General features: G+C 43.0%; 1 protein-coding gene across 2 annotated transcripts in view; it reads left to right on the forward strand.

The window, feature by feature from the left end:
- Positions 1-11,761: 11,761 nt before the first annotated feature.
- ITGB6 (integrin subunit beta 6) overlaps positions 11,762-12,564 on the forward strand; it is a 56,538-nt gene continuing 55,735 nt past the window's right edge. For both annotated transcript variants that reach the window (XM_087734022.1, XM_009462109.2), the window contains exon 1: positions 11,762-11,888. The gene's annotated coding sequence lies outside the window, so the exon portion shown is untranslated. The remainder of the gene's footprint in view (positions 11,889-12,564) is intronic.

Genomic DNA, 12,564 nt, shown 5'->3' on the forward strand with positions numbered 1-12,564 from the left:
TTTTGTGGTAATTTAAATACTGGCCTAGTATGTTGCCTGTCTAAAATGCAACGGATGAGAAGATGAATACAAAAAAATTAAAGGTTTTTGTCACATTATTCCTATTCATCACCATACTGAATTAATCTCAAATTAATAAGCAGTCTTTTTGAACTAAGTATGAATACTGCCTTACAAAAGCTATATGTAATACACTCGGAATAATGCAAGTTGGAAAGGCTTTTTGCTATCTGTTTGCTTTTCTAATTAGCCCCATGATAAATGTAGCTGTCTTACCTTAACTCCAAATGTATTTGATAAGAATGAATGCTTTCAGATTAGTACCTTTTGCCTGATATAATAAGGTTGTGTGTATCATTTATATCAGGCAATCTGCAATAATGCCATGTCTTTATGTAATATACTTTTATTATATATAATAAAGCTCATTTATTACCAACTGGCTTGTTCAAACGTTGAGTCCATCCTGTTGCACGCAATTTTTGAACCCTACTTGCAAACATGCTGTTAATAGAATGTTTTACCTCTTAACAAATACTGATAAGCATCATGTTCGTGTAGGATGATTTTAAACTGATACAAATATTTTGTGCAAGCTTATGCACGGACCCTATTGTTTGTTGGTTGCTAGCGATAGAAAGTAGTCTGTCTTTAGGCACTGAATGAAATCTTCTCTCTTTCTCTGTTTTCTAAATTAACTGAACTGGGCAGGTGCAAGAGAAGTGCAAGCAATGCAGTAACAGCAGTGTACTGCAGTACCGTTGATCAGCTGAGCCCCGCTAATGACTGTTTGCATATATTGGGCTAGAACGTTTGTGGAGTAAGTCGGAGTAGTCTAAAGCACTTTCCTGGTACTCTTCGTCAGTTTTTCTCAGGGGAAAAAAAAAAAAAAGTGTGCTGTTTGCTCTCCCCTTCTGGCTTTAATTTATACTACGGTACCTCTACCATACCAGACGAACTTGATGATTGACTAAAACTGTGCCACCTCACTTTCCGCAGAAACATCACATGAGAAATGCATTTTCTGTGCCAGAATATTTATATGAGTTTGTATTCCTACTCCTGTGCACACTTCACTGCACTTCTTCCTTTTGCTTTGATCAACCGCTCCAAAATTATTTGCAAACTTTCACATGCGTTGGACTAAAATATTCAATCCTATCCTGTCCAGCAGTGTCTTATTGTGAAAGCCAATGTGTTATTTGGTGGCATTTAAGACATGTATGCTGTTACCTTCCAAACGCTTGCAACACTGACGTACTCTTTCAACTGTGAAAGATCATCTGTATCATTCCCCAGCCAACAAATTCTGGCATTGATTAACCCAAACAAATCTGAGGCTTTTGGCTTTCACACTTGGTCCGTTAATTCTATCCAGAATAGGGGTTAGGATATACAAAACCTATGCTGTTTGGCAACTTCTGCTCCAGCTACTAAGAAAAGCCAAGGTGATGTCAGAACAGCAAAGATTTACAGTGCAGTGACCAGAGGGAGTGTGTGGAAGCCTGCATGCGGAGTGAGTCAGTCTTTCCTTTTCAGGATGGCTCTGACTGCATCTACCATCGGAGAAACCTGTGCAGCCCATTTCTCTAGTAAAGAAGAAATCATGCCACAGGAAAATACTACTGGATTTTTTTTCCATGTCCCAGAGGAAAGGACAGCTTGTCAACAGGCAAGCTTTAACTGTTTAAGTTATCTTGCCTTTTCCACCAGTATCCCCTCACTCAGTACTTACATCAGCGGTGTTCTGAATTCTACTGTGTTTCGTCGGTCTCCCTTCAGCTGAATAACGGGATCTCTTTCGACAGCTTCACTGGGATAGAAAGAGATTTTTGGAGAACTTAAAAGGTATGTGGCACCCTGAAGGCTTCCCACATACACACTGCAGGTGTTCAGGTCGACCTGCTCAGGCAGATTTCTAAGTAGCTTTACTGTATAAGAGCCTAGCATGCTAGTGTTACCAAGGGAAAAACATTTGGAAAATGATTCCTGCATGTACACTCTTCTGATCCTAAAGAAGTCATCTGCGGTAGGAATTTTCCCCAGTATTTTCACCACCTGACATTCACACATGGGGCTGATGTTTTTAAGCAATATCTGTGAAGCATTTAAGGGTAGTGGAATAAAACAATGGTTTAACAGAAGGCCAAGAGAAAATTTACTAGTGAATAGGATGTTTTGGTAAATTGTTTTAGCTTTTTGCAAGCACAAATAGAAAACTACTTCTCCTTCGTACACTTCAGTCTTTTCCCAATGGGAAATGCTTTTCCATCAATGAGAAAATACTCTGCTATTTTTTTTTTTTGCCTTCCAGTGAATGTAAAAAATACGAAAATTATTTACAAGTATTTGTTACAGCCTCACCTTTGTATCAGTTTGTTCAGGTATCTTTAGCCAGTCTCAAAGATAATCTGTAAGCAGAATATACATAATTAGGAGCATAAAGCAGTTATTTATTGACTAGCCCACAGAAGAGAAAGGTAGGATTTCACGAGCCATTAGGCTAAGCACGAGCATGCTCACCCAGCAAGGTACCCGCGGTGGCTTTGCTGGCCAGGCAGGCATCGGGCAGGGCCAGTCCCTGCGGCTCCCTGCAGCAGAGCCTCAGTGTTGCTGCGTTTCCATCTTCTGCCAAGCCCCATCAGTGCCCCGGCATTTGTGACTTGCCCCAGCAAACCGACCTGAGGCTTCCTGACTAGCCTTGCTCTTTTCTTCTTTTAGATTTCATACCTTTCCACGTTTCTGCTTTCCCTCCTGAATCCTTGAGCTACTGGCAATCCTCCCTCAGCAGCTCTACCCCTGTCTGTAATTTTACCTTTCTTATCTCTCTGCAGACTTTCTCACAGCTTTTTTTCAGCAGTCTGAGGCAAGGTTATGCAGCTGGGCTGGATCGGAGCTGGGCCTTGGTGCATGGGCTGCTGCAGCGCTGGGCGAGGGGAGGGAGGCGTGCGGCAGGGGCTGCAGCGAGGGGGTGACGTGCTCCAGGTCTTCCTCCTGTCAAGAAGACATCATTCAAGTGCGGTTGGAGGAGTGGGTAGCCAAAGAGCTCTTTGAGTGCTGCTGTCTTTGCCAGAACAAAATGAAAACTAGGTTTCAAATGGCCTTAAGAGGGGCCGGTGTAGCTTGGTAGAATAAAATGCTCCAGAAGTTACCAGCTGCGTGTATCATAAGTTCATGACCTTTCAGCCCTGCTCTGCTCACTTTACATAGTTCAACAAGTTCCAGCTGTCGGTAGGAAGAGGGTTCATACGTGAGTGCGAAGGAGGCAGCTCATCAGCAAGTCACAGGCTTCACATCGTAACCAGCCCGTTGCCACTTGTGCAGTCACTGTGCCATGAGCTCTCGGACCACAGGAGTTACTGAACAAAGACAGCGGTAGGGCAGTAAGCTTGTGTACGAGAGCAGGAAGATAAATCTTAAAAACCAAGCCCAAGTTTCACCCTTGGTTTTTAAGTCGTTTCTTAGTAAACTATATTTGTATGTAAGAGAGTGGTCTGGCTCCATCTTTACTGTGGTGTCTCTAGAAACGGCAAAGCGTTGCCCTCCATTCTAGGCCAAATTTTTGGTACTGAATTGCTGAAAATCCAGGTTTCAGTTATTTAAAAAAAAAAAAAAAGAACTAAGCAGTTCCAGGAATTCTTCTCCTGAAAATATTTTGCAGATGAAACTAGCCAGTCATCTCTGGGAAAATAATTCAGAACAAACCATACCATTGCGTGTATTACAGTCAGCGTATGCACAGCTCATCTATTCCAGATGGCGATCATCTGATCAGCCCCGTGATGCACAGTCCTGCCCTGTTTCAAGGCTGCAATTAATTTCCTAAGCAACGTTGTACTCATCAGCAAACCCAAGCGTTGGGAGCCGTCCTTGGTCAGCCAGACTCGCTCCGGTGAGCGAGCGGGCAGAGCCCCGGGCTCCGAGGGGCACTCTGTGCTGCCCCACTGCAGCTGCCTTTGGCTGCCGGTGCAGTTGGGGGGACGGACTGGGGAGACGCCCGTCCCCCAGCTGTCCCAGTGCTGCTCTTCTTATCCAAGAGCTTAAATAACTTCTTAATCTTGCCACCACCAGAGGGCATCTTCGTTATAAGCTGAAATAATAAAAAAAAAAGTGAACTCCCATTCCTAGTATGTAATTCTGGTGTATTTATAGTTACCTATTATTAAAAGCAAAACCTTATCCTGCCTTTGCACAATGCAATGCAAGTGCTCACATTTCTAATAATGTGTTTTTACTCATCGTTAAGACAGCAACAGGATTGTCTTTATCAGAGGAAAAAAAAAGCTGTCATTTTCTTTTGGTTAATGAAATGCGTAAGGGTGCCTGTCACTGCACAGCAGTCAAGGAAAAAAAAAAAAAAAGGAAAAAAAATGAGTCTAATCAAAACCACAACATCACCAAAAACACAAGTGCTCCAGGCAGGGTCAGGGAGAATCGACAAGTAGCTTGTATGTGACAGACGAACGCAAGAGGAGCCAAACAGCAAGGGAATTCTGGAGAAGTCAAGCAGACTGCGGAGGCTCAACCCAAACCAGACCGAGAAACCTTTTTCCCATTAACTCAAAGCCAGTCTATTTGCATGTACTCTCGGGAGCCTCCTTTTTATTATTTTTATATCTTTGTAAGAGCCAAGACAATTAAAAATATAGTCATTCAAAACACAGGGTAAAAGAAACAAACACCTTTTCAGGAAGGAGATAAAGCTCTGAAAATTAATTGGTATCATGGGGGCTAAATGAAAAACCTATACTACGAAACAAAACTATGCAAATTATTTGGGGTGATGCAGAAAAGCTTGCTCATTTTTGCAAAGTTCACTCAAGAAGATCGTTCAGTGGTCATCAAAGATGACTTCTTATGTATCTATCCAGATTACCGATACAGATGGGGAAGGTGGGAGGGGGGACAACAGAAACAGTTATTTTTGCTGCCTTGTCTCTATCTGCAGTGCAGCTTGAATCTGATGAATAAATTATTCATAACCCACAGAGGATGTTAGTGCTTCAAGTCTCAAGCTTTTTGTAGCATCCCTTTTGGTCAAGAGGAATCGGCTTGCCTACGCATTTCAGGCAGTTGGGTTCACCGCTGGTTCTGCTGGGCGCTCGGCCTTATACTGCCTCGTCAATGCCCCAGGCAAGGCCAGCGACTCTGACCGACACAGTCTTGCTCTTAGATGTGGACTACAAGAAGCATCTGTTAACCTCTGCCGGGGATTTTGTCACTCTTCAAAGTAATTAGATGAATCACTTCTGGACCAGGCCAAATTGCTGTATCGGGCACAATAAAAGACCCAAAGAGCAACCAGAACAAATAAGACAGTTCATAGGCATTCATGAATAAAAGTACTGTAAGTCTGAAAATATAAAGTATTTCTCTGTTTTGCATACGCCCTAGCCTTAGGCTAAACAGTGCACAGACACAGACCTGAATTTCTGGAAAAGGATCTGATCCAGGTGTGTATTTGCAATTCTTGAGGATTGCTTTTTATATTGAATGAGGATTGGAGAGAAAAAGACACAAATCCAATTTCCCCCCCCCGCCCCCCCAAATTTCAGACCTGAAAGCTTTCCTTCTCTGTGGGTTTTTTTTTTTTCTTTGCAGTCTTGAGTACTTGTGACTATCTTCTTTTGGCATCCACCTCAATGTCAGCGTGACTATGTTTGTCACAGGTTTTCCATGCTGCTGCAAGCAGGACTCAAATTGGGATTGGTGTGACCAAAGGACAATAGCTCTGCCAACAAGACAGACTTTTTTTGATCTAACTAGCAGATGCTCTGCTAGCGTCTCTCACTTTTTTGCCTCTCTCTTGCCTAAAGGACTGAAACCAGCCTGTCAGTGTGATCGTACTCACGGGAGCTACAACTGTTTGCACAAGATTTGAATCTAGCCTAATACTTACTTTAATAACTGCTTCCAATAGCTACTTGTGAAGGCTCTGATGGTAAATTCCACTCAATATATCAGAGCTTTTTAAAGCAGAGGTTTTTCCAGAAATGGCTACTCTTTTTATAGAGGCTATTTTGCACTCTAGTGGATTATTTTAGATTGTAACAAATTGTTCCTGTATATCCCTGGTCATCAATCACTTGCAAGAATAATATTGCAGGGGAAGGAGGCTAGAAGGAGACCCTGCTGCGGTTTAAACCTTGAAGTCCTTTTTTTTCCCCTCTCCTGTTACTTCACAGTGGTTTTGGAAGAAGAAGAAACTACCAGACATATTAAAGACCTGGCATAAAATATTGGACCAGCTTTCCAGGTGTCACTGAGGGGCAGCGGGTCTAGAGGTGTCTCTCCAGTCCAGACTTAAGACGATCTTAACTAGCTTTAGCTTTTCAAGCAAGCCTGAAGGCTACTGGCTGCCAGTCATCCTGACAAGGTGATGACTAATGGGGACAATTAGCTCCCTCCCCTAACATGCTGTCTGTCATGGCATTTCGAAAGGGAATAAGAACACTTTTCTCTAAGGAAACAGGATGGCAAATGGGTTTGGGTCTGTTAAAGCTTTAGCGTAGTTTCATATTAACAAAATGTCAAAAAGTTGTTCCGATGAAGAGCAGGTTCAAGCCCATATTGTCTGCTCTGTAAATTCCTATTTAATTCATGTTTACATATTGAAAAATTCACCCTATAGCCAACGTGTAATTCCACAGGAGTAAGCTGCAGAATTTCCATTAACTCCAAAGGGAGAAAGATGGTGTTTTGTGTTGTCCGCTTCATAAAGTAACAGCTTTTTCAATTTTAAGTAGTAACTGGTTAAGCTGTATAGGATGAGTTAAAAAGTAGCAGCCATCAATAATTTAATTTGTTTGAATCTCTTTCAGAATGGTATTTTCAGTTTATAGACAAAATTGAGACACATCTGACTGGTTATTATTCATTATCACCATTACCCAGCTGCTAATCATTAAAGCTAATGCTTGCAGAAGTGTCCGGCATCTCTGATGGATTGATTTTAGCATCCATCTCTCCTAGAGCTTTATTTTCAGATCTGCTGAGTGCCCAGAGCACGATGGTCAGCTTGTGATGCATATTCACTGCTGAATGTTAAGAACCAAAGTGCCTCCAGTTGGGCAAGTTAAAATTTTTCCTTAGTTAACATTTCTTAATCAACTAGTTTTAATATAGTTGACTGCATGGATACGAGCAGAACTTGCTGAAAAGAAAGGAGAAAGACAAAGGAGGGACCACCACTGACCTAGACTACTCGTTACAGTGACGAAGAAGCAGTCAGACTTTAATCTAAGAGCCGCTGTGGAAAGCTACATGACTAATCTGTATTTTCATTGTCGAACGGGTAGGAGGAAGGAGGCTGTAGCACAACAGTCAATTTATTGGAAGAACAATGTAGTCATTCAACAGAGCATTATTCTGCACTAATTTAAATGACAGTAGAGCAGACCACTCTTGACTTAAGAAAACACGAGTCATTCAAATTCCATATCTAATAATGGAATTGTTCCACTGACTTATTTGTTGACATAAATTACATATAGCTAATATGTTCCTGTTGCAGACCCTGAGGACTCTTTGTTTATGCTAAACATGAATGTATTCTAGCACATGAATTACTATCCTCCTGCTTGCTTCTTGGGCGCCTCCAGAATAAGTAATACGTTGGCATAACTTTGCCATTTGTCAGCCAGCAGTCTGGTAGCACATTTGCTCGTCAATCTAATTTTAACCTTTTCTCATATGAGCACTTGGTATTTCATGTAAATCAACCAGACAGTCTGTCATTCAATAGGACACTCGCTTCATAGTCTTCTAAACTATGTGTTCTATCATATGTGTTCATTTTTAAGTAGCAGAGGAAAAGCAAAACTAATATATTACTTCTGGTTTCTTAATACCAGAATGCCAGGAATCCCTTTATTACCACAATAGTGACAAATGATATGTCTAGCAGAGGTTTTGGACAATGGGCCTGGTAATGCATTCACCACTTTCTGAATTGAAAGGTCTGTCCTGAATGGTAAGTAGTGCAATGCATGGGTAAAGGCTTCATAGCACATATTCTAGGTCTGTTCCTATTATCACCGTAATTTGCAGCTAAGAATACAAAAAATACATGCAACTGATGAATTAAAAATGTATTTATAAATAATTACTCTGTGGTTCCAACAAGTTTCTTGCTAAAATACTGATGCTGACTGCCAATGAGAGCAAAATTCATTCTGAAATACAGATAAGTTTGTGAATGCTCATTTCTTTTGATAATTTGTGTAAATAACATGAAAGGTTTACTAGCATATCCATTACTTCAGAAGGTTTTTCAGAAATTGATTTGGCTATGAAAATAGTATGCTTGAAGTTTAGCTGTTTTGTCAGGGTTGCTGTAACTATGCATCACTTTAAGTTCCTTTATTTTTTAAACACAAATGAAGGTCATAGTCCTTTTATGCAGCCTAAAACCCATTCTGGCTTTTTCAGATATTTTACTGCATTAAAAACGTTTAATAAAAGCAATTGTGAAGTTGTACGGAAATGATCTGTGATGTCTGCTAAGAGTTCAGTCCCACATGACACCTGTAATCGTTCACTGCATGGTACAATAGTTAATTGTTCTAATAATTGTGAAAATTATGGTTTGACTGATCTAAATTTTCCTTATTAATACTTTGAGACTGTTAACACCGCATTACATTTCACTCCACTCAGGCTTATGACTGATAAACTAAAACTACACATATGTAATACTAGATTCTGTGCTGAATAGTACTTTATGACACTGTACTTGGTCTGGGGCAGACCCTGCATGGTGCCTGCGCTTCTCCCCAGCACAGCGCTTCGCAGTCCCCTTACCAAAGAGCAGAAGCGAAGCTCATTCACTCCTGTGGCATCACAAAGCCCCTCCTCAGTCCATACTCTCCTGTGCTGCTGTTTCTATCACGCTTTGAGTCCATCCCCATTGCCATGCCCCCTTTCTAGCAGCTTCTGCGCATGGTACGCACCCCAAAATTTACCTCTATTGCTGTGGGATTAATTCACCTGTGTTGAGTTTCTGGGGTATGAGTTGCATCTAATGATATTTGTGCAGTTTCTACCACAAAGTCCTGTTTCTGATTGAGGTAGTCCTGTAATAGAAGTAATAACATATAAACTGCTTCCACCACCACCTCCAGCATCTTTTATATCTGCAAATCAAGTACAGGCAATATTTGCCCGTCATGACCTAAAGTGATACAAGGATTTAGCACTAGTTTGACTCTAAGTCTTAGCCCCAGATTAAGTAAATCTCTTCAAGAACACAGACCTGAGAGTTCTGGCTATAAGTTTTATCTTGAATAAATATACATCAGAAGAATTTGTCCCATGAAATATTCAGGTACTTCTATTACTTAATTTTGCATAGCAGTTATACATGGGAGTTTGTTGGGCTTCTATATCTAGACTTTTCATGCCAGTTACCTGCAGTTTCTGCTCTCAGGAATGTATGTAGGCAAATTCAACACGGTCAGTGAGGTGGACTGCCGTAAGCAGTGACAGCATTTGATTTCATTGATCTTGTCAAAAATAATTTTACATGTAATTTGTTCATTGCATATTAGATCCTCTGGTTTACCACCACCGTTCTTGCAGCTGCACGCTTTACCTAGTTCAGGGAAGCGTAAATTGCCAATAAATGTTTGCTCTGAAGAAAAGCAGTGAATTTCTGGGGATGGGAGGAGGCTGCATTTTATTACAGGAGAAATATTTTCTGGTCTTCTTGTTTGTGCATTAGGGCACATGTAGTGTTTAACAAACATCCTCTTTCCCTTCAAATTTTCCATGACTCCTGATCCCTATGGGCTACTGAAGAAACATAATCTATCAACAGAAGCAGAAGTTACAGAATTATATATGGGATGAATCTAGCCTCAGATCTTTATTTAAGGAGGAAATTAATCTTTTAATTCTATGGCTGTATGAAGAAAAAAGAAAAAATGATGGTAATGTGTTGCTAGCACTGTAGACAACTCGTGTCATCTTTTTCCCTGGGACACATATATAAGGAAAAATTTGGTTCTAGTTATTAGCAATATATTCCTCCAGGAAGCAAAGGCAAAATCCAATGGTTGGTATTATATAAATACATACAAATGCGTATCAGCAGCTGTTACACAGAGCTAGGCTGCTGGCTTTGTGTGAGGTCAGGGGAGATGTCCGGTGCTGCCGACACGGCGCGTCTCACGCGCTGCCCACGGGGTGGCTCGGTCCCCCTCACCTCGTGCTCCCCAGCTGCCGTGAGCAGCTCATGCTTTGGGCACATCGCGGGCATGCTGCTCGGTGACCCCGTATGCCAGACACGGCTTGCCAAGGCGATTTGTGACTCACTGTATCTGACTCACTGCGGCTGACAGCCAGAAACAGGGGAGAGCAGGGAAGTGCCGCCCACCTCACGCAGCTCCTGGCTGGAGGAGTGTGGTGGGCTTTCTTGCTGTGTCATTCCACATCCATGTTCTCTGGGCGCTTCTGGCCTCCTAATCAACTGCCAATTTAAAACTTTAGGCCCTAATTAGCTTCCAGGGACATATCAATGAAAAGCCATGATGTGGCTTTATAGGGGGCAACAAGTGTTACTGTTCCTTCAGAGCAAAATTTGTCCTCTGCTAGTTTTTCCATCCAATTCTAAGGGACTCTTCTTCTACAGTATAACCTGCCACTCCTACTCTGACCTTACTGCCTCTCCTATCAATTCTACTTTGGATCCATGCCCAGCTCCCTGAAGATCTTCTGCTTGTCATTTGTTCCTCTTCTCCCTCCCCTCTGAAACACCTCCACAGCTTGGATGCTCTCGGAGGAAATTGCCTTCCACCACTGTCCTTTCACACGCCAGCACAGGCTGGACTGAATGCAGAGCCATCTCTGGCCCAAGGCAACTTTCTGTCAAAAAGCAGACACAGGTGTGAGTGGCACTGACATTAAAGAAGTAACCTCCAGCGGTCACCACAGTGTACCTCCCTGGGGTCTGCTCTCCAGGCATGGTCCTGCCTGAGCGTGGCATTGCAGCACAGCTGGTCCCATCTAAGGACAGGAACACACCAAGCGGAGCAGGAGCGGGTCAGAGCTTTGTGGGGGTGCCCTGCAGCACCCCACATCACCCACCCTCTGAGGGACCCCACGGCGGCCACAGGAGCTGTGCCACCAGCTTGCTGGGGGGAGTCACCTGCAGGCACAAGGTGAGTGAAGTTTGCTGAGGGATTTCATTTCTTTGAAGGCAGGGAGGGGGAGAGGACAATGCAGGGTGCTTATTCTGCAGCAGCACATCCCACGCGCTTGCAGCTCAGGGAGAATCAGCATGGGGCCCTGTTGCATCCCCACCTGTGTGCATCAGCCCAAAAGGGCTGTGCCCCAGGCAGGGTGAGGTGGACGTGATGAGGGAGGGTGGAGCATGAGCTGGTTGTTATCTTCCTACTTGGGTCTTGCAGGGATGGGGTGGTTGCTTCATTTATTACTGTAGGTAGAGAAAAAGTGGCAGTATTGGTGGTGAGGGGTCCCCAGCTGGGACTGAGGGCTCCTTTGCCCCTGTAGCAGGGCAGCCTGACCATGGGGAAGGGGCCAGTGGGCTGCTGACCCCCCTGTGCCACCACAGGGTGCCCCAGGCACCGCAGCTCCCAGCCCTGCTCCAAGTAATGCTCTTTCCCTGCCTCTTCTCAGGTTTTTCCAATCCTCCACTAAGTGTTTCCTAACCCTACATTAGATCCCCATCTCATCCCTGCCTGCTTTCTGTGTGCTTCGCCTTTCCTTTCAGTGCTCCCCCAGCTCTTCATCTCCTACCCAGGGAAGTGACGCTTCTGCTCTTTATGCTCAGCTTCCCACTTTAGTACCTTAGGTGACAATGTTACAGCTGTTTGCTGCTCTAATTTGCAATCCGGCTGGTACTGATGCTTCCTTGCTCATACCTGAAGGTAATTCTGCCTCCCTGCCACTTCTGGTTTGGGCTGGGGCTTGTCTGGGATTCATCTGTTGTTTATCCCAAACTAATTGTATTCTGCTACTCAGCTCAAAGGACCTAATTTTATGTCTGTTAAGATGAACCTGCAATGCAGTTTATGGGGAAGAAGCACATTCAGAAAGTGTGACCTGGGCAGAAAGCCAGTGTGCGAGAGGTGGGAGCACTGCATTGCTGAAAGAGAGTGGATTAGGATTATAACGAATATAAAGCTTTTAAAAATCCAAATAGCTTCAATGTTACTCTTTAAAATAATGGACTAATTACTCCAGTGACATTGTGCTACGTGTCCCTGTGCTAAGAGGGCTTTTATTTCTTCCCTCTAGAGTGAGGAAAGAAAGCGGTTGCTTAAATCACTGTTGATGTACAGCACATGAATTCCAGTTTTGATTTTATGAACAGCCTCTATCATCATGTCTCGTATGGACTGTCTCATGCTCATTGTACTGTGGGGTTAGACACGCTGTCACCATTCCTATAAATAGCCTGGTTATGAAGGACTATTAGTGTTTCCTCTAGGAAGAATAGGACTTTTGACTAATAGCATTTTAGGCCAGTTTTCTTTAAACTTTCTAGAGGAGATAGGGTTTGGAGAGGAGAAAAACTGCTAAAGAAAACCAATGATCAAGGTA

Source organism: Nipponia nippon, unplaced genomic scaffold, assembly GCF_047370975.1.
Source record: "Nipponia nippon isolate SJK-2023a ecotype South Korea unplaced genomic scaffold, ASM4737097v1 scaffold_5, whole genome shotgun sequence".
Taxonomy (NCBI): Eukaryota; Metazoa; Chordata; class Aves; order Pelecaniformes; family Threskiornithidae; genus Nipponia; species Nipponia nippon.